A 20,000-nucleotide genomic window follows, 5' to 3' on the forward strand; every position below is an offset into this window, starting at 1 on the left:
AAACCTGTTTCTGAGCTCTACAGGCAGTTCTTTTGACCTCAGGGCTTGGTTTTTGCTCTGATATGCATTATCAGCTGTTAGACCTTTTATTAAGATGTGTCTGCCTTTTCAAATCATACCCATTCAATTGAATTTGCCACAGGTTAACTTCACTTGAAGTGTAGTAACATCTACAAGCAATTTGAATGCTCCTGAGCTAAATTTCAACTGTCTTAGATAAGGGTATGAATAGTTATGCAATGGAATCATTTAAGTTTTTTATTTTTAATACATTTGCAAAGATGTTAAAAACCTGTTTTTTGCTTTACCATTATGGTGTATGGAGTGTAGATTGATGTGGAAAAAAAGTAATTTAAAGCAGTTTAGCATAAGGCAGCAACTTAACAAAATGTGAAAAAAATGAAGGGGTATGAATATTTTCGCAAAGCAACTGTATGTATTGTGAAAAATGCAGTTCAAACTGTACGTTTGAATTGAATTAGATCATGTTTTTCATCAGGTTTAACAATAATAGCAGTAGAAAAAATATAATATTTCAGTGTTTGCTTTGGCTTCAGTACAGCAACATAGTCAGTTTTAAAAGTCAATTATTTAATTTAGCAAATGTGATGCAGTCTTTATTATGTCATATTTTTCCTCACACAGAATAAGTGGGCCTTTATACACAAAAATACATAGTTATGTTTATATTGTGGGAAGGGGGTCCTTTGCAGCGTCGTTGACAGTAAAAACAGTAACACTGAAATATGATTACAATTAAATAAAAATAAATTATATTTTAATATATTTTAGAAATTCAGTTCATGTCTTTGATGGGAAAGCTGAATTTTCAGCAGTCATTGATCCAGACTTCAGTGCACAGTAAACATTCTTTATTATTATTAATTTCGAAAAGTTTAAAAGCGGTGTGTCCAATCCTGTTTCTGGAGGGCTACTGTCCTGCAGATTTTAGCTCCAGTCCCAAATAAATAAACCTGAACCAGCTAATCAAGGTCTTCAGGATCGCTAAAACCTCCCATGTTTGGACAAGTTGGGGCTAAATGCTGCAGGACATTGGCCCTCCAGGACCAGGATTTAAAAGAACAGCATTTATTTAAAATAGACATCTTTCGAAACATTATAAATCAGCTTAATGCATCCTTGCTGAATAAAAGCATATAAAGTATATCACACAAGTTTATCAAGTTTATCAAGAACAATATAAGGAAAAAATGTTTTTTACACTTCTTCACTATTTAGAACATTTCCTTTTTGTTTCACTGCATTGTTGTTCTGCAACCAAAGCAACCTGCAATGCTGATAACCAGCAAATATTGAGGCTGATCTCCAACAAGGAACCTTATCAACTCGTTTAACCAGCAAGCATTTCTTGTCCATCCAGCTTCATCGGAAAAAAGGCCATGCTCGTCTAATCCCATAAAACACCAGATACATTCCAGTAGAATCTGCTGACTCCTCACAGAGTTAAAAGTCAGTTATAATAACATTAAAATGAACTCAGAATCTGTTTTTGAAAACCTATCCCACATACTGACAAATCACCACAGAAGCGACCAGACAGTGAGAAAGCAGCATGAGTAAGATGAACATTCAGAGGAAATCCTCGCCGTTCCTTCTGTCAGAAGAAAACAATTCTCATTAAATTCAACGTGATCATGGCACAACTTTACTTAATCTCACAGTATGGAGCACAAATGCTGCTGCTATCAACCAAACGCATATGTTGCAGCGGATCATGAGTGTGGAGTTGATATCACATACAAACACTCACATGCTCTGTAAATATTAATTGCATTATGCAAGCATGTATCATGGCATGACCAACACCACAGAGCAGATGGTGCACAAACTGCATCCCAGGAAATAACAGTAAAGTGTCTCGTCTGAGTGTTTAGAGATGATAAAAAATCATACCTCAGTCATGACCTGATCTGCTTCACACACTGTGTCCATTTCAATGAGATCCCATGACATGGATATCAATTACACCTCAACCATGCAGAATCTACACATTAATGCCATGCACAATCGAACAGTACCATTTTTCTTACTATATATTACAATAAAATTGTACGTCCTGAAGGTCACAAAAGCAATCGCCTCCTTCCGCCACCATCGGCCTGCTTCACAATGTCACTGGAATGACAAAGGAGAGCTACGGCTACTTATCGACAATCCCACATCGAATGATAATGATTAGCACATCACTTATCATGTTAATGAATAGTGATGTTGACACGGTTTAGGGAAAAGATGAAGCATGGGGGACAGAAAGGAAAAGAGCAAACAATTCCTTCTATTCCCCAGACCGCTGAGCACAACGTGACCGGTAAGGACGCTAGTCATTCATCTCCTGGTGGAACCACAGAAAATCATTAATAGTGGAGTCTGTCCCGCTCCTTTAAGCGAATCGTTTAATCACCGAGTGGAATTGTTGGCAGGCAGAATAAATGGATGGTTGCAAGAGTGATTCATCTGTTTTGTTTGGGAGCCTGCAGGATGAAAGAGCGTCGAATCGAACCCACTGCAAAAGAAATACAACACAGATTATTCTTTTGAAAGAAATAAACAAGGAAAGAGAGAAAGAAGAATAGATAGAACTAAAGACGCACCAAAAGGCTCCCAAACTTCTCACTGATTTAAGCCTGCGGCATCAACTGCACGCGCTCCCCACCATGTTTCTGATGTTTGGGTGTGTGTGAACCCATCTGACGGATCCCTCGTTTTCATTTATGAGTATTAAACTTCACCGAGATTTTGTATTTTACGACTCTTGGCATCTATCTATCTATCTATCAGGGATGTAACAATATCAAAATCTCACAATACGATAATATCTCGATATGAAGTCCCCGGTACAATATTTATTGATATAAAAAAAAAAGACAAATGAAGACTTGGAAAAAATTTAAATGTTGTACTTTTTAAAGTTAAATTAGTATATCTAATACACTTTGAGACTTAAGTCAGAGAAAAGTCAGTGAATTGACTTGTACCTGAACTTTAAAGGTGACTCAACCCTCTTTTTAGTTGTGGTATACTGTCTCAGTCTAAATTACATTCACACTGGTGTTTTAAGAAGCCAAAAAAAAATTAGAATATAATAATAATAATAATAATAATAACAAAAATGTTAGATTATTGTTATTCCTATGACAGTAATAGCCATATATTGTAAAACAATTGCACTGTAAAATAAATGAAAATGAATATTTCATATGTATATTATTTTTGCTTTACACTTTTCCTAATTTCTACACTTGAAAGAGATATTTTGAATTTGGACTGCATTTAAACTGCTAGCTGTCAGCAATTCATACTGCACTTTTAAGCTTTTATTTTGACGGACACGAGAGTAGAGTTTTTATTTTGACGGAAAACTCCAGCTTCAGGGAAAACATGCTTACAAAAACGGGTCTCACTACAAATCTAGTGAAATGCTGTAATCATCTGCCGCGAAAATAAAGCATAACTGTGGCCGTTGCGTTCCCAAACACGTGCTAAACTCGTAGCACATGCAATAAATGAGTTCACTGCATTCGTACACTGTGAACTGAGCTGTTCTGAGGTGCGGAAAACACCGGATCACGAGCTTAAGCCATATTGTGCTTTCAGTTTTAGTTCGTTTGACAGATACTGTGCCAAAGCATAATGGTCCAAAACACAACTTTAACCCCTTGTATGGTGCTCGGGTCTGTGGGACCCGTTTTCAGAAAAGAAAAATGATACTATTAATTATTATTTCAAACTCAGACTTATTGGCCTTGGCTTATTTTCTGTGAAGAACATTTATCAGAACAAATTTTCAATAACCACACACTATACACCCCCTCCCCCTATACTTATATTACATACAGGATGTACGGGTCCACTGGAAATTGTAGGTCCTGTGTACCTTCACTCTGTCCTGTTTATGTGTGTGTGTGTGTGAGAGAGACATAAGTCCTTTCTATCTATCTATCTATCTATCTATCTATCTATCTATCTATCTATCTTCTACTCTCCTCTATCTATCTATCTATCTATCTATCTATCTATCTATCTTCTACTCTCCACTGAACTGATCTATTCATACTCAGGACAATGGACAAAGAGCACAGAACATCCTTGAATTCTGCATCTGTGACACTGTTGAGAATAGTGCGGTGTCTCTCACACTAACGTACATACACACATGACTCTGGTCCTTGGGGATTGAAAAGGCCAGAGATCTGATTTTGCACTTAACACACTTGCGCGCACACAGACACACACACACACACACACAAACACACACACACAGAGGGAGAATGTTCCTCGGAGTCGGCCCAGATCAGAGATTTGTCATTGATATCATCCATCTCTTCTGTGACAGACGGAGAGCCGGAGAATGAAAGTATGTGTGATAGTCTGTCTGAATCCATACAGTGGTGCGGCTCAGTCGGGGGTTATGGTTGGTTGTGACACATCAGAGTGACAGAACCGGTTAAGCTGACAGGCAGCATGTGCTTGTTTTTTAGTGTCACATAATGTGATGCCTCAAATTTGCCTCTCTGGAAAACAACCGACTGACTAAAAAAATAAACAGATTTCTGACTAACAAAATAAACCCTGCAGAAAAAGTTGTGTATTAATCCAAAACTTCATTGGCACTAACCTGCGTCTCTGGGTCGCTGTGGGAGCACTGCTAAAGGGAATAAGGTGTGACACCATGAAAGGGATGTGAACAAATCAAATTTGGCAGTGTGAGCAGGAACTTTTCAGCAACTGAGCAAGAGAACAGCTACTGTTGATGGAGATGAAAAACCACTCTATAAAATATAGAAGCAGAAAGAGGCAGAGATATGGGATATGCAACATCTCACCCATCCGTATTGTTATTGTCGGCTTTCCAAATGAATTATCTGCTCATTTAATTTGCCCAGGTGCCTTTGTCTTCCTCTTTCTTACTTGGATTAGAGGCGTGTTCTTCTTAGTTCTACGTTGTCACCCAAATTAAGCAGTTCACATCCAAGAGATGCATTTGGAAGAGACAGAGAGCGCAGAACTAGTCAAACTGAATGAACATTTGGCGCGCACACACAAAAGAAAGGATTTACTCAGCGACTTTCCAAAAGCTAAATATTTTGTTTGGAGTAACCATTTGCACCTCTTTAAATATTTATATCCCATTTATAGCCTCTTTAGTGAATCAATCCCAGTGAGGAGAAAAATAGACCAAGATGCTCTACACTTCAATGACCTCTCCAACCACACTGCCGCCTTCACGCAAGCTGCTGTCTTTATTACTCTTTCTGTTCATCCTATTTTAAATTGTCTCATATTTTGTATAAAACTGACTTGATTTCGTCTTGGCTTGTGATGTCTTGGCACACAGTGAGAGTGATTTTCTGATCCAGTATTTTTGTCTTGTTTTAAGAGAATACATTCTTTAAGTACGTTTATTTTTCTTTTTATCACATTATATATATATATATATATATATATATATATGTTCCGCTGTGGAGACCCCTGATAAAGGGAATAAGCCGAAAGAGAGAGATATATATACAGTATATAAATATATATATTAGGGCTGTCAATAGATTAAAAATTTTAATCAGATTAATCACACCGTTTTTATGAATTTATGAAATTAAGCATATACCAAAAGAATGAAGGGTGATTCTTACAAAACTGTTTTTTTTTCTTTACATTAGCGCTGTTTTGGGCTGATTGTTTGGGGATTATTGGACTGAAAACTTTACCAGAGTTCAGCGGCTTAATATGATCTGATTGCAAACAGAGAAGAGAAACCAGGTAAAAGGTTTAGAATAGAAATTATGCTTTAGTAATTTTGCATTGCGTTAAATAATTTAACGCATTAATGATTTTTTTTTCTTAGACAGATAGATAGATATAGACAGACAGACAGGCAGACAGATAGACAGATAGATAGATAGATAAATATTATTATTATGTTATAAAATATATTATTAGTTCATATTTTATATCATGGAATGTGGTGTCAGACTGGAGATTAGCTACAGAGTGAGTTTGAAACCTTTAATGTTAATTGGTAAAACATTAATTTGAAGTTGTAAGTAATCTTGATCCAGCTTTGAAGTTTATCTTTGAAGAAATCTGGGTGAACACTTCAAATTCAGAAAAAGAAAAGCCATGAATTCCAAGAGTAATGATAATGGACAGGTGCCTTACACATTCACAAGAAAAGGAAACCTCCTACTAGCAGAAATGTAAAAGAACAACAATTTAAACTGAAAAACAGGCAATGACAAAAGCCAAAAGTAAAGAAATGTACCTTTTTGATTAATATGTTTCATTCTATTCCTTTTTTCTCAGTCATGTTCCTTCTTTGTGATTTTTGATGGGTCAATCCACCTGCAATCCATGATTTTTGCATCATCCAAGATATCAGCTCAGCTTAAACAAACTCATCAGTCTTAAAACAAATGTCAACGATGCAAGCCATCCATCATTGTATACTAATTTTCTCTTGTCAGGCTTTGTACATTAAGCATTGTTTGGCCCAGAAGCGGTAGAACACAAAGGATCTTGGATTTGCATTTCCATCTTGTTACACCAACTGGTAAACTCATTCCTGGTTTAAGGGAAAGTCATGCAGTAGTTTCTAAGATATCACAGGGGGAAAAAATCTTTCCAGTAATTACACTCTTTTCCCTTCCATAAAAGTTTTGCTTTCTTTTGCCATTTTCAAAGTTCCTAATGCATAAGATTTCATCCATTTTAATGTTATTTACCTGAGATTTCACTAAAAATACCACTTTTTTAGTCCACAAACAGTCAAGATTTTAAGTCCTCTGAACATATAATCTTCTTGAAATCTCTATGGTAACGGTGCTCCATCCATTCTCTTACAAAACAGGGGACAAGGGAACAAGTACTTGAATACAGAACCATGTTTTCCCACAAAATAAATAAATAAAAATTCACTCTACTTGAACTAGCCCTTTCTTAACATGCATCCAGGAAAGCAGCCCAGTGAGACATGAGATTCAAGTCCAAATCATGTCCAGGATGCATTTCATTACGCATCTGAACAGCGGGTCATTCATCAGTTTGACAGGTCTAATCCCTTTTGGTCACATTACAGAAATATTTGTGGTTTGATGGAAGGGACCACCAGAAATGGAATCCCAAAAAACAAGATTTACTGCTGCCACATGATGAGAAATCACACTGGAGTCTATGTGTAAGATGTGGGAGTATGTTTCCAGTGTCAAGGTGTTTTTTTCCCCCTCAAATGATCGCTTGAATGGGAGTCTGCAATGTCTGGCACATTCTGTCCACATTTACTGAAACAATGTCTGTGTGCTATTCACACAAACGCACTCATCTGCAATCAATAGGCCCTCCTGTGTCAAACCTTGAAGCAAAGTAATGAGAAAACAGGATGACTACAGGTTTTAAAGAAATTTCAACACCAACACATGAAGACAGATGGCTATGGAGTTCAGTGTAGAGAAAATTTTAAGTGGACTTGTTCACAAAGGACCCATTAACAAGTCTAGAAGATATTCCCAATACAGTTAAAGACCATCTACAGGACCTACTGTAATGTGCACACGGAATCTATTTCAGGACTTTTTTCTGTGGATTTTAGCACTATATTCAACTCTTTAATGCCTCTTCAATTTTTCTCAGGAAAGACAGCACAGATGCAGATTATATAACAAAAAGTTGAATTTTCCATGTTCAGTAAAAGTTAAAGACACAGTTAACATAAAAATGAAAAAACTGTTTATTTACATCATGTCGCAGAAAAAAAACACACACACACACAAAAGATTTTATATATAAGAATTTATATACTGTATTGTAAGAACAACACAACACACACAAAAATCTTCTTCTGTGTTCCAATGAAGAATGTCCTTCATACAGGCTTAGAACAACATGAGGGTAGTAAATAACATAGAGTAAATAATGACAAAATTTTCATTTTTGGGTGAATTATACTTTCAAGCTCCACAGTATTGATTACCACAAACATAATTTCCCTCCATTCCTCCAATTTGTAAATGGGAAAATACTCAGTATTTCACAATTATAACCACAAGACAAAAGCAAACAGCAAAGAAGCTGCCTACAGGCGGTCCGTCAAACGGTGTCGGAACTGGAGCCGTTACAATTACCTTTTAACACCATCTTCACTTTAACACAACTTCAGGTTGATAGGACCCATAATTTCACAATGCCTCAAGTGGGAGGCAATCACCGACTCTACAGTATAAGAAAACACGACCCAGAGGATTGACTTTCTGAGACAATTAAAGAAATTCAATCTTCTACATACCACACTGCAACCACAGAGGCCATCCCTACCTCATCTATAACTGTCTGAAACAGACAATCACATCGGTTCGGCAAAGAGCATAACTGGCTTCAAAATCACTTTTTATAGATTGATTAGATGCCATAAATACAATGTATCTGCTCAATGTATTACACTATTGTTTACATTCAGCTGACAATACTTCACATGCAATTTCAGTAGACTGATTCTACATTGCATGAGTTGTATATAGGGTTTGAAATTAACAAATGAAAATCAATAATACATTTCAACTTACAAGGCAGTTTGGCAGGCTATGATTCATAAATGATGTCCTATCACTTTGCATGCCATCATTATCAGAGTTTCTCAAATAAAAGGAGCATCCAACATCAGCAATTAGCATCAGCACTTGTTTATTGAATAAACATTTGCCCATATAATTATTAGATTCAATATTGTGGTCTATTTAATTTAATTTAATTTAATTTAATTTAATTTAATTTAATTTAATTTAATTTAATTTAATTTAATTTAATTTAAACATTGTTTTTTCCCCTGCACCAGAAAAGTGTGTAAATTTTTGGGTCACGACCCATCTGTTGAGATCTTTACTTGTTCTGTTTACTTATTTTCAAGCCACTCAAGTACAAACTTGACAAATAAATTGTGATCAATCCCCTGTCCCACAAAATTAATAACAAATACTGTACTATATGACATCCTCTGTCCCACCGACACTGACACAAAAACCTACTGCAGAGGAACATGCCATCTGAAGCATCCCATTAATCCGCAGTTTTCTCTTACTTTTTCCACCTCTTAGTTCTTATCTCTGTAGTTACGGGTATATAAGCTCAGTGATGCTTGTCTGCAAGCCGACAAGCAAATGACACACCGTCAGAGAACTTTACGTCGTCCCATAACCCTCAGCGGGGCTGCTGAGCGAGGTGCAACTGTTGACTGACATTAGGAGGAGAAGGGACATCACAGAGTCAGCGAGGTGTGTGCATGTTCATGTGTGTACATGTGTGCCAACCTAGAGCCATTTTCCTGGTTGCATTTGCACTGTCAGTAAGAACGCTGAAGTGACGTAAGCCAGTCTACAGCAATGTCCGTTTATCACTGTTTTCCATGTTCGTGGAGGTAGTGTAAACCGTGTGTTTCAAAATGTTCAGTCACTTAACATACACTTACATCACTGGAAGCTCCTATTGTGCTGGGTTAGACCCTACTCTAAAGTAGGAGCTAATTTAGTACCCTCAAAGGGCATTCCTATGGCTAAAATCATTACCAGTTCCTGTGGTGTGAACACTCCAAAAAAGCAGGTACGTCCGGCAATACTTATAGGAACTCTCAAAATGCTCCTCCAGTGGAAAAGCTCCTCAAGCCAGCAAGGTGCCTGTTTCTCCAGGCTCATGATGCCAGAATATGTGTATTTGTGTGTGAGAGGGAGATTTCTCTGTTGGCGCATTGTTTGTTGCACAATATGCTGTAAAACAGGATTCTTCCAAGCTGTTACACAGCAATCCAAAAGATTCAGAGTCTCCCTGAGACTGTGGTGCAGAGGTCTTCCTTCCTCACTTTGCTCTGTCATCCGTAAGACCCCAGATAAAAAGATCACAAAGCAAAGAGGATTATAAGAATAGAGGGCAGCCTCATGGTTTGGATCAATTGTAAATATGTATGTGTGTGTGTATTCTGGCCAAGATTTGTGAGGCTTTCCTAACATATTATCATAAACTCTCACTGCATGAAATATACATTCACAGACAGCCTGTGAGGCAAACTATATCCTTTCACAACCTTCATGGCACACCTTGGATCCAAAAACTCAAGGTCTGACCTGAGACCAGAGCGGGTTTGCCTCGGATACAGGTCAGGTCTAAGATTAGTCTGGGTCTTGGTTAACTTTTAAAAAATGTGCTTAATGGTCCCAAGAAGAGATTTATTTATTATTATTTTTTAAATGTGTCAGAATTCCATTATTTGATTCAGGCGTGTAAGAACATGCATTTAAAACAAATACATTTTAAATAAATCTATAACAGTTTCTTATCCCCCTACTTCTCTGTTCTCTGTCAGTCTGTGCGCCTGTGTGTAAATAAGCAAACTCTCCAGGATACTGTTGTGCACTGCAGTAGTAGGAGCTCCACATAAAATGTGCTATGCAATACCCGAGCCATTTGAGAGAATGAGTGCAGGGATTTGCTTATTAATATTAACATAAATATACATTTTCTTCTCATTTGAGGTACAACATAAAGCTATTAGCAATTTATCTACTTGGAATTGCTCACCCAAGCAGAAAAACTATGCACTGTTGCCAGATATTGATTACAGACAACCATTTGAATGCAGTTAATGCTACTAATCAAAATCAAACTAACATACACGCATACACATGTTGACGTACACAAAGTTAGGCTACATTACCTGGCAACAAAAGCGTAGCTAATGTAAACAGTATGAAGGATCAGAGAATGAAGTTCCGTAATAGAGCAGGCACTATTCTGAGGACAGTTAGGTACATCTGATTACATGTGCAGGTATAGAAAGAGGTAAACAAGTCTTGATAAATGGCCTTTCAACAAGGGACAGAGACTGATCTGGATAAAGACTGACCCTCTTTATTCAATATCTTCTTTGATGGCTGGCTGCCTTCCTGTCCTCCCATGGACCATTGACACTTATAAGTCTGCGATCCGCCGTAAAGCAAGAAGAAGAAGAAGACGCAAACGTGCTCAGACATTGCGGTGAAAATCAGAGGTAAAAAACGAAAAACTAGGCATAAAAGTGTGATATTCACTGAAACTATGAGCCTGTAAAACTTGCAACAGCACCTCATTTTGACTTTGAATATGCAGCGCTCACATTTATTTAGGCTAATTAGATTATAGCCTTTTGAAATGTATTCACATAAGGCCATATCCTGTTTTTGTTCCAAATTTAAGACCTATTAAAATGTTAATTATGACTTTTTATAACCTTAAATTTGATAAAACTGAAAACAAAAAAATGCAATTTAAATAATAAAAATAAAAGAAGCGGCATATGCTGGGTACTGAACTTCAGAATGAAGTAGCAAACTCTACAAATTAAATAAATAAGTGATTTCTCCATTACCACATTGATTATTTCCTTAACAGCCATAAATTATAAATGATTAATAGGAGTTAACCATTGAGAATAATTACAAACTCAATCATGATGAAATTTAATTTACATGAGGAGGGGATCACATTTACATCCAAATGATAATTAATCTACATGAAACCCAAACCTGGAACCACAGCTATAAACTGCAAATCATCTGGATTAAGTCCAATTAAATCTACTCAGTTAAGTTACTTAATGGAAAGTATGTGTGAACCTTTTTTTTTTAACAGTTGGTAAGTAATTCACTCTATGATTTCATGTTGCTTCATAAATGCCTTTTAGATTAAGTTGATTTTAATGTGTTGATGTTTTCTGCTGAGTTCAGCATTGTTCTGGGATGCTTTCGGGGTGCAGCACGACGTGGCTCACCTGTTAATGTAGGAGGTGAAATAAACCACAGTTTATGTATGATACAAGCCGCCGTTTTGTAACTGTTAAATCAGTGCAATCACAATATTTATCAAAAATAAATGCAATTTGATCTTTTTGTCATGTGAACTTGTATAGTATATTGTTGTAAATTATCTAAAATGGCTCTTTAGTTTTGCACAAAATCTCACCAGTAAAATTAATGTAAAAACATGTGAAAATTCATAAAAGAATAGTATGGGGATATGAGAGTGAAATCAGAAAAGAGGAAGAAAGAGGACAGCTGCAGGGGGGAATGATTGGATTGAAGAGCACTGAAAGGCCTTGTGTGGGAGGTTGGATGTTTGAATGGCTCACACCTCCTGTAATAGTCTGAGAGATATTTTAAAGCCTCCTTCTGACATGCTGATCTACAGGGTTTCTCAGTGTCACAGGAAGGGACTCAGTGTGAACAGAGAACCACTTCAGCACTTTTACTGTTTGACACAGTGTACACATACACACACATGAACGCACAAAAACACACAAACACCCCAGAAGTCAATGACATCTGACCCCAAATTTCCAAAATATCTGCTGTGGTCAATATTATTTCAGTTGTCGTTAGTAAGGCAATCATCGCTATTATTGCTCATACTTGAAGTACTTCACACATGATAAGTATTCAATTTTAGCACACGACATCATAGACTTACAATTTTCACTTGCTGACAGACAAATAAATACTTATTAATATTTATTATATTTATAGATTTGGCAGATGCTTTAATGCTTACATTGCATTCAAGTCATACATTTTATTAGTCCATGCTTTCCCTGGGAATTGAACCCATGACCTTGCTGTTGCAAGCACTATATCTACTGTTTGAGCTTCAAGAAAGCTATTTTAGAATGAACATTGTCGGATGAAAATGAGACTTTAGGAGATGCTGTTTTGACTTGGGTCAAAACTGTAGATACAAAGCAACCTACAGTATTAGCAATGAAACAAATCAAAACACCCCGCCAACCATTCTGAACGTCCTTGCATTGTGGGAGCCATTTTTGCAAAGGTAAGCCCCACTCACATTGTCTTTAAAAGGTTTGAATGCACTTTCTAATGAGATCTGGAGCTCGTCTGAGAAACACTTTCAGTTCAGAGCCCTTTTTTGGAGGAATCTGTTTTCGGAAACTTTTACAAAGTCTCTGGACGCCACCGATGTCTGCAGCCACGCACAATAAAATTAATGACTCTACCTGGCCCTGCTCCACGCATCACAACTTTATGGGTATTAAGCATTTTCTGCTTCGTAAATTAAATATACTTGCATTTTTACGACTACCGGGACACTCCACAGGTGCAGCTGTAGCGCAGAGTCTTCGCCGTGTGCGTAATATGGCGTTTGTCTGTCGTGACAATGCATTATGAGGGGAAGGAAAAGAACACAGCACGTTTTAGACAACAGAAAGCGATAAGCATGCTGAAAAAAGCCATATTAAACCAGCCTAAACTGGTCTTAGCTGGTCTCCCCTCTGGACTCAAACTGGGCTGTTGATCTTTTTTTTTTTAAGAACTGTGATGGATGGGTACTTATGTGCTATATGATGACATATATGTGCACACAGATATTAATTTATTCATTTACATTAAACCTTTTGCATGCTTTAAATCCTTCAGCTAATTTCAAAGATCCCAAAAATCCTACCAGCATCTGTCTGTTTATTGATGAGATGTGCTTTCTCTTTGTCAGATCAATTAAGCACCGACACACAAATCAATCAGATTCTAATGTGTGTGTGTGTGTTTGTGTGTGTGTGTGACACTGTGAGTACCGCGGCAGGCTGCATTATAGTCCAGCTCATATGCGTTCCAGGTGACAGCCGACGATATATACAAAACTCACAGCGTTCAGAATTTAAGCCTCACACATTTCGCACACGCAGGGTCCAAAGCCACATGCGAAGCTCTGTGTGTTTTTCCACAGCCGGAACTTCAACCCGCAGTCAGAGACAGACAGAATGCATATGAGGAATTGCTGTTGACACCAGCTGAAGTATTTCCAGTAAGTATTATGGAAACAGAATGTCCAGATTTAAAATTAGAACATGATGAAAATAGAACATTAGAACAAAGAAAAAAAAAAACATAGTCGAGGCTGTTTAGTTTAACATGTCATGTACATTTTGAAATTAAACAAAAGAGACATCAAGCAAAAAAGGCCATCTGTAGCACTTCTAAACATACTGCTGAGCTACAAAGACTACCAATTATCCACTCAAAGTTTACAAATACAAAATAGCCATGTGTCTGTAATCTAGTCTTTCTCTTCTTATAATAAACAACTGATACGACTTTGTCTGCAATCACCAAAAAGCTTGTCAGTAACAAGAACAAAATGCGCAAACAACTCCTCCTTTTTACTCATGTGATTGAACTTGTTAGTTTTAATTCAGCAGATTCCTATAATTCAAACTCATTTGCAATGCAGTAAACAATAGTGTTTCTGTAGCACCACTGGAAAGTGTATCTCTAGCAGTGCTAAGCTATTCAATGTATAGCTCAGGGGTCTTCAGCTTCTTTCAGATCCCTTGGTGGATACCATTGTGTAAAATTTAGTTTTTAAGCATTATAAACCAAGGTTAAAATAATAAAACTATTACCTTTTATGTGGTCTTCTTAAATTTAGCTTTAGTTGTATTTGGTTGTAGTGAACTTAAAGCTGTAGTTTGCCCAAAAATTAGATAGGAAAAAAAAAATGTAACCTCCCCTCCCTCCCCTTCACGTTTTTCCAAAATTGTATGACTTTATGTCTTCTGTGGAACATAAAAGAAGATAGTTTGAGAAATGTCTCAGTGTTTTTTTTTTGTTTGTTTGTTTTTTTGTTTTTTTGCCCATACGGTGAAAGTCAGTGGGCTCTAACACGGTTTGACTCCCACTGTTCTACTAAATATCTTCTTTGATGTTCCTCAGAAGAAAGAAATGCATACAGGTTTGGGATGACATGAGGGTGAGTAAATAATGACAATTTTAAATATTTGGGTGGAATACTGCTTGGCTCAGAGTTGATTCCTCAGTGCAGTAACACTGCAAAACAAAATGCTATTTAATTTAGGACTTTCATATAGCCTACTGACATTATGTGTTTCACTGATCTCTAATAGATGTTATCGTGCGTACAGATGCAGTGTGTGGGGGATATATAGTTCAGGACTGGTATAAACTTGCAAATACACAAAGCCACCAAGAAAACGGTTTACGTTCCTGTGTATATTCTAAATGATTCCTAGTAGCTGGAAAAACAGGTTCTGCAACAAGACTATACCATGTTGTTGTGTCTTCAGGGGAAAGGGTCATCTCTTCTGCATGGATTGTGTTTGCCTCGCTACTTTGTCTGAATTACTATCTTTATATGTTCAACAACTTCAACCTGATATTCTACTGTACTAAAAATAAATAATGTTGTTGAGTCTATTCCACATACACATTGTCATTACTCCTTTGAGTGCTTATCTCATTCTGTACACACAGTTTGCTTATTTACTAGTGTGACCACTGAGTGATCTATTTCCTGAAAAATTCAGGTCGTGACAACCTAATTTTCATTATTTATATTATTAAATTCTCACAAACTAGAACTGAAATAAGCAATAGTGGCAGCGATGCCACTCTAATCGTGGACACTGACAGCGTGTCTCTGTTCTCCAGGTGCAGTGCAAGCAAATCGCAGGACCAGAGGCACACATCTCTGATTATTTGCAAATTTTCATACCAGTCTGTCTTTCTATAAAGTACTTGCTACCAACCTCCCAACAGTCTAGGGAAAACCCATTTATATATGTCATATTAGAGTCAAAATGCTTTAGAATAGGGGTTTTTATTCTAGGGGTATATTATGGTCCCTTCTGAAAATATAGAGGCAACTATATATTTTCACATATACATACCCCTTTATTTCATAAACTTTTTTGTGAAACTTTCTTTCTTCTGTGGAAGAAAATTTTGTATTTTGAGAAATGTCTCAGGGTCTTTTATCCATACAAAGGAAGTAAATGGTAACTAAAACGGTTTTGTTATCAACATTCTTCAAAATATCTTCATTTGTGTTCTGCAGAAGAAAAAAGTCATACTGGTCTGGAACGAGATAAAGGGAGTAAATGGTGATAGAATTAAGCATTATGTCATTTCTAAAATTATGTAACTGGCTTTTATACTGTCATTTTATAAAAGCCAAAGCAAATTATTAAAACATGATCCAGCAAATATTTGCTTTGTTTTAAGTTGACAGCATAACTTTTTTCTACCGACTATTAGCATCATGTCAGATAAACCTGAAGAGAAACTTTTTCAAATGAATACAAATGTATTATTATGATACCTCTCTCAGTAAATATTGCCGCAAATCAGTTTTGCAGATAGTACTGTTTACATACTGTAATACATTTAACATCCTGAGACTCAAGTTTAAAAAAAAAAACCCTTGGGTTAAAACATCAAAACATTTCTAGTATTCACCTTTCTATAGTATTTCGTCACTTTCAAAGCAAGCTTCTTTCAAAGCAACCTTCTAGTTCCATTTATCCTTTTGCTAATAAACTGACTGCTGTATAAGCTATAGTATAACAGGCCAATACTGTATTCTGCTATCCTTGCTGAAGTTTGATCTGAACTGCTGACACCACTTGCACAGTTAAAGGGTGTAACAACTAGAAACAGGCTGCTGGAATGAGCATGGGTCTCCACAGACATGTCACTTCAAAAGAACACCTCACCTGCCAAGTCATATGAAAGGAAAGAGAGAGGTGGCAAAAACATTATACACTCATGAATACTGAACAACTGAAGAGAAGCCGGCACTAGATTTTTCTCACACTGATCAGACACGAAAGAGTCCAAATGTCTGGCAACTCATGAAGTGTAATCCTGAGAATTGAATGCAAACATAACAAACATAACAACATAAACATAACATCTACCAAACTCTCCTGAGAACAAAGTTGTCAGCTTCCTCAGTTTTAGATATATTAAAGCCTATTAATATTAGCATAACCTATGCCTCTCCACTCAAACCTTTAGAAATACACTACGGTTTAAATATTTGCGGTCAGGAAGAATTTTTAATGTTTTTAAAGGCACAATATGTAAGATTTTTTTTAATTAAAATATCCAAAAACCACTAGAACAGTGTTATATATTTTGCTGACTTGTGTACTTACATTATCCCAAATGTTTCGAAGAATGTTTAAATCCAGAGAAATAAGCAATTTTAACTAGTGACACGGAGCGTGTCCATAGTGTCATTTGTCGCCTGCCAATGACGTCATAACCCCTCGATTTCCGGTTTTGTTTTGTTCTAGCGGCGAAAATTACATATTGTGCCTTTAAATTATGTATCTTAGGCCCACCAAGGCTGCATTTATTTGATGAAAAATACAGCAAAATCCTTCAGAAATCATCTATATTGTATGTAAAGTTATATCAAGAATAACTTCTTATTATGACAGTTGAAAACAGTTCTGCTACTTACTATTTTTGTAGAAACTTTTTTCAAGATTCTTTGATATATAAAACAACTGCATTCATACAAAATAATAAAAAAAGTAGAGCAGAAATAAGTCTTTACTGTCACTTTTGATGAATTTAATGTGTCCTTGCTAAATAATATATGTGATTTATATAAAAACAATCCCACTGACCCCAAAAATGTAAACAGTAAATGTTACGTTATTTCACAAGTGTGGCAAATGTGACCTCTCTGAATATCAAATGCCCCCTGTGATTCATCCCAACACCGATGCCGCCCAGGGAAGAAAAGTGGCATATGGTCTATCTCTTGTATTTCCACACCTAAAACGAGACAGACTCAGGGGAAAGGGCCAGAGAAACTCCCAATGCTGTGGCACTGAACCTGGGATGTCTTTAGTCCCCAGGGTGGAACACTGTGACAGGTGGGTTGTTTCTGCATCTTGTCTCCAGGGCTGTAACCCGGGGACATGGGCACGAGAGTACACCAAGACAAGATCAGATGAGATGAGGGGATGTGAAAGACTGACAGAGAGGAAAAGAGAGAAAAGGGCAGACAGGCAGAAAGGGAATTTTCCCCTGTGAACGCACACAATGGTTTCCCTGCACTGCGCGCATGTATTTATCCATGTGTGTTCGATGCCTGTTTGGACAGCTTTCGTTTTGCATAAAGCAATTAAAGAACACAAAATGATTAAGAGGAGGATCTTCTAAAGCGCATGGTGTTTGTCAAACCAACAAATGAATTCAAACTGGAGCAGGTCAGGTCACCGGCTTAAGATTATTAACGTTCTTTATCCCACCATCTATGTGTGCTGGTTGTTAGTAAAAACACACATCCCACAGATGTGCCAACAAATGCAACAAAAATGCAACAACGATCCCAACCGGAATACTACAAACTACTGTGTTTCATTCATGCTGGTGAGCCATTCCCACTAGGTACAATCAGATCTGACAGAACACTGACTAAACACGGTCCAGGGCCACACCGGCAAAGTCCTAATGCCTTCACCAGGCAGCCAATTCATATTTATGAGAGTAACCCCACAGAGAATCAGAACATTAAACACAAAACCAAAGCCCAGAACACACTCCAGCACAGCCTCACGTCATCAATTTCTCTCCAGGGTGTTGACTCAGATCAGTTGTCCACTTCAATACATAACCTAATGAGATCAGAAAGAAAATTATAAAAGCTGATTCTAGATCAGCTAAGATGTATTATAAATGATCTGGAATCACTCTTACCAAGAATGAACAAAATAAAACCACACCCAAGGAAATACATTATTCACACACATCCCCTATAGATAATTTCTAAGCAGAAGTCATCATGGGTAAACGTATATACTGTAATGGCGAACAGACGATGTAAGCAAATATGATCGTTGTTCCCTTTTTGTTCCAAAAGTAAAAGAAAGAAAGCCACAGTAGCACTTCCGATGGCTTTCCAATACAGACAAAATATATAGAGATGGATTAAGGTAGTCAGAAGACAGAAAGATAGAAAGATTATTGGAGTATGTTTTACAGTAAAATTCAAAATTACATGTTTAATTTTGTGCTTTTTGTAACTTAATGCCAAAGTAATATTGTTACAAATAATTCTTTAAAAATAATAATAATTCAAATATAAAAAGCACTGAACTTGTAGAAAAAAAGTGATCACAGTCCGTGAAAAAGATACATTGATTAACTTGGTTACAAATACCCCCATAGCACTTCAATTTAAATCGCCTCATTACAGCATTACATAATTCAGTGTGTTAAAAATTAACACATGTGTTAAAACAATACTCTTTTCCATAAAAATAGGATACCGATTAACTCACTTTAATTCACAACGCCAAATATGGCACAATTATGCTAGATCCAGCACAAATACAAACGCACCTTTCTATAATACAACATACTGTTTAGCTCACTTTCGTTCCCAAATGGCAGACTTAATGCCATTTTTGAACGGCGCGTCTAAATGTGGCACAATTACGCATGCAACTCTGATGTCGGATGATGTCAGTCGTATTGCGTCATTTCATTTTATTATAGCGTTCACTTTTCGAACCTGTTCGCATCCTCACTCATTCTCTCGGTCTCGCGCATCTCCAAGTCCCCTTTACGCGTTCCTCAAGCAGCGAGAAGGAAGCTGAAAGAAATCTGGACACATCGCGTCTCAAAATGTCACCACACGAAGCCAGCAGTCATAAATTCAGAGCTAGACTCAGAGTGGTCCCACTTATTAAACTGACATAATCAATTAATCATCCATTTTAATTAGCTCAAGGCAAATATACGTCTGCAACAACAAAGTACGTGACCCGTGCTCATAAATCTGTCTCTGCATATCACTGAATCTGACATATAAAACTGGATTTCTTAGAGCAAAGACGCCACATCTAAATGACACTGGAAGTGGATTCATTTGACACTCTGACATTATTGACAGTGAATTGCGAATAATTGGGGAAGGACTTGCGGTAAGGTCATGACTCTATTTCATGCAAATGTTTGACTTAATGTATTTATTTCACTTGATTAATAAGATGCGTAATGGATGTGGAGCGATGCGCAAAGGAAACACTAAAGTTCTGTTACACATCACAGCGCATTTCAACACAATCTGTAAGATTCATCTCCAACTACATAATAGCAAAATCACCAACACTGCTGTCATTATAATAAGATTTACAACGC

General features: G+C 36.9%; 1 protein-coding gene across 1 annotated transcript in view; it reads right to left on the reverse strand.

Annotated features, from left to right (window-relative positions):
- Window positions 1-20,000, reverse strand: part of LOC107691957 (5-hydroxytryptamine receptor 2A-like) — a 111,761-nt gene that overhangs the window by 91,334 nt on the left and 427 nt on the right. The window lies entirely within an intron of this gene.

The sequence above is a fragment of the Sinocyclocheilus anshuiensis genome, unplaced genomic scaffold (genome assembly GCF_001515605.1).
Source record: "Sinocyclocheilus anshuiensis isolate Anshui unplaced genomic scaffold, SAMN03320099.WGS_v1.1 scaffold426, whole genome shotgun sequence".
Lineage (NCBI taxonomy): Eukaryota > Metazoa > Chordata > Actinopteri > Cypriniformes > Cyprinidae > Sinocyclocheilus > Sinocyclocheilus anshuiensis.